Raw genomic sequence first — 3,816 nt, 5'->3', positions numbered from 1 at the left:
CACACACACACACACACACACACACACACACACACACACACACACCAAAAAAGTTGGGAAACTAAACAAATTGTGAATAAAAACTGAATGCAATGATGTGGAGGTGCCAACATCTAATATTTTATTCATAATAGAACATAAATCACAGATCAAAAGTTTAAACAGAGAATGTATCATTTTAAGAGGAAAATCTGTTGTTTCCAAATTTCATGGTGTCAACAAATCCCAAAAAAGTTGGGACAAGTCCATTTTTACCACTGTGTGGCATCCCCCCTTCTTCCTACAACACTCAACAGACATCTGGGGACAGAGGAGACCAGTTTCTCAAGTTTAGAAATAGGAATGCTCTCCCATTCATGTCTAATACAGGCTGTTACGGCCGGCTCAGACCGAACATATTTAAGGGACACAGGACACCAAAAGAAGGTTTAAAAATAAAACTTTATTAAACCTAAGTTTTATAAATCACTCCGGGCAGCAGGCAAAGTCTTTGTGGACTCCTCCCTCCTGGACTGGAGAGCACCTCCTTCAGGACCCGTGTCACCAAACAAAAAGAAAGTAAAGTAATAAAAAGAAAGGAGGACCAGGTGAGTTTGGCCAAAATCAATATAACGCCACCTGAGCAGGGCCAACCCTGTACAGGGTCGTCGAAGCCTCACAGACAGCGGACTACCTGTCCAAAAGATGTCTAGGAGTAAAGAAAAAAGAAGACGAAAACAGGACTACCAAATCTCACCCAGTCAGAGGGCCTTAGTCTGAATGACTACAGTGAACGGGAGGAAAGAAACAAAACTGACCCAGATCGCAGGACCGTCCACGGTCAGCAAAATCACCTCCCTGGACAATAAACAGAAACACCCAAACGTCCACAATCACACAGCTCAGGCCCCTCTACCTGAGCTGAACTAGGCTTCCACAAGCACACTCAAGGTCTAAATGCATATTAAGCACCCAGGCCTAAATCTCAAACAAAGAGCACTCAGCAGCTCTTTCACATCTCCTCAACAGGAGCTTACCTCATAACGAGACAACAAGGGTGGGTGGAGAACACCCTAGTACCAAACAGCACTGCAGCAAACAGCACCACCACCTCTGAGTTCCTCAAGACTCCGCACTCTAAGAACCACACTCTGAAGCTTATATAGGAGCTTCAGTCAGAACTCCAAAGCTGACTGCAATTAAGCTGATTAAAATAGAGAGGCGTGCCCAAGAAGAAACAAAACTGCAGCTCATGTACAAAACTTAGAAGGTGTCACTAGGGGCACCCTAGGGTACATAACAGGCCTCTAACTGTTCAATCGTCTTGGGCCTTCTTTGTCGCACCTTCCTCTTTATGATGCACCAAATGTTCTCTATAAGTGAAAGATCTGGACTGCAGGCTGGCCATTTCAATACCCAGATCCTTCTCCTACGTAGCCATGATGTTGTGATTGCTGCAGAATGTGGTCTGACATTATCGTGTTGAAAAATGCAGGGTCTTTCCTGAAAGAGATGACGTCTAGATGGGAGCATATGTTGTTCTAGAACCTGAACATAGTTCTCTGCATTAATGGTGCCTTTCCAGACATGCAAGCTGCCCATGCCACAAGCGTTCATGCAACCCCATACCATCAGTGATGCAGACTTCTGAACGGAGCGCTGATAACAACTTGGGCTATCCTTGTCCTCTCTGGTCCGGATGACATGGCGTCCCAGTGTTCCATAAAGAATTTCAAATCGTGACTCATCTGACCACAGAACAGTCTTCCATTTTGCCACACTCCATTTTAAATGACCCCTGGCCCAGTGCAAACGTCTGAGCTTGTGGAGCTTGCTTAGAAATGGCTTCCTCTTTGCACTGTAGAGTTTCAGCTGGCAACGGTGGATGGCACGGTGGATTGTGTTCACTGACAATGCTTTCTGGAAGTATTCCTGAGCCCATTCTGTTATTTCCTTGACAGTGGCATTCCTGTTTCAGGTGCAGTGACGTTTAAGGGCCCGGAGATCACGAGCATCCAGTAGAATTTTTACGGCCTTGACCCTTACGCACAGCGATTGTTCCAGATTCTCTGAATCTTTTGATGAAGTTATGCACGGTTGATGATGATAACTTAAAAGTCTTTGCTATTTTACGCTGGGTAACACCATTCTGGTATTGCTGCACTATCTTTCTGCGCAACAATGGTGGAATTGGTGATCCTCTTACCATCTTGGCTTCTGAGAGACACTGACACTCTGAGAAGCTCTTTTTATACCCAATCATGTTGTCAGTTGACCTAATTAGTGTTAATTGGTCTTCCAGCTGTTCGTTGTATGCTCAGTTTCCTTTTTCCAGTCACTTATTGCTACTTGTCCCAACTTTTTTCGGATTTGTTGACACTGAAATTTTGAATCAACATAGTTTTCCTTTAAAATGTTACATTTACTCAGATTAAACTTATGATCTGTCATCTATGTTATATTACGAATAAAATATTGACATTTGCCATCTCCACATCATTGCATTCAGTTTTTATTCACAATTTGTTTAGTGTCCCAACTTTTTTGGAATCCGGTTTGTAGAGTATAAGACTATATCGTTTTATATCGATAAGTCTCATTTTATACCGCGTTTTAAATTCATTTTATATCACGTTTTAAATTATCTCAATATTTTTAAAACATCAATATTTTGCCCAGCCCTACCTACTTTATAATCAAAAGTGTGTGGGTTTGATGCCTGATTGGAATACGTCTTCACTTGTGTATTCCTTTAGTGTTAGCACACAGAGTAATATTTCAGAACTATTTGGGAGTTTTTCCTTTCCACTGTTGCCACTGTGCTTGCTCAGGATGGGAGACTGTGACAAAGCTAAGAATCAACTTGTCTGCTGGATTCCTTAGATAGAGAACTTTACCAATTGGCTTTTATGTGAATGTTCCTGTAAAGTGCCCTGAGACAACTTTGTTGTGATTTGGTGCTATATAAATAAACTGAATTGAATTTTTACTTCAAATAAAATTAGAAAATCAATCTAGAAAGCTGTGTGTCTGTCTGTTTTATTTTACACAGATAAAACTAAAAATACTCCCCTTTCAAATGGATGTGGGAGGCGTCCATTTCTCTGATTCAATAGACTGGACTGTTTTTCACGAGAAAAATCTCATCCCACAGGAGGAAGAAAAAAGCAAGAACTTTGTGCACAAAAAAACCAATAAATTAAATATTAAGCACCATATATTGTATATTTGTTCACAGGAACTGTAATGCAGTTTGTAAATTTTATGTGGTTAGAGATTCAGGAAATTAATGGCCCACTAAAATTTTTGCTGAGGAGCTGCTGGAATTGAGCCTCTGAACATGGACTTAGAATAGTGAAAATCACAGAGCAGCCCAAGTTGAATGTTGGCTGTGAGTCATAGTCCAGCTTCATCACGCAAAGTTTGGTCTGGATTGAGAGAATTTGTCTCTAAACTACAGCCAAAGCAAGAAACAAGCCTCTGCTGCCAGTTATCAGACATTTGTAGCTTTACTTAAACTGAGACAAACTGTTTTACAATCCATTGGCTCCGATGCTGCAGTTCTGCTTCTTTCCTCCTGACCCAGTAATCTTCATCTTTCTGCCCAGTTTGCTTCCTGTTAAATCCCATCTTTCAGTTTTTACATCAACCTTCTGCTTTCCTCGGCTGCTCCTGTGTCTTCTACAAACTGGATCTGCGTTCTGGATCTTCTCGCCTCGTTTTTCTCGGTGAGGCTGAAACTAAACCCAACAGTGGATCCTCACGGGTCACATTCATGTTCATAGTTCTTAGTGCTACTTACCCATTCTGTGCAACTTTACTACGGGTTTCCAGTTG

Source organism: Nematolebias whitei, chromosome 1 (genome assembly GCF_014905685.2).
Source record: "Nematolebias whitei isolate Nwh7 chromosome 1, NemWhi1, whole genome shotgun sequence".
Classification (NCBI taxonomy): domain Eukaryota; kingdom Metazoa; phylum Chordata; class Actinopteri; order Cyprinodontiformes; family Rivulidae; genus Nematolebias; species Nematolebias whitei.
This window is presented reverse-complemented; position numbering follows the sequence as displayed.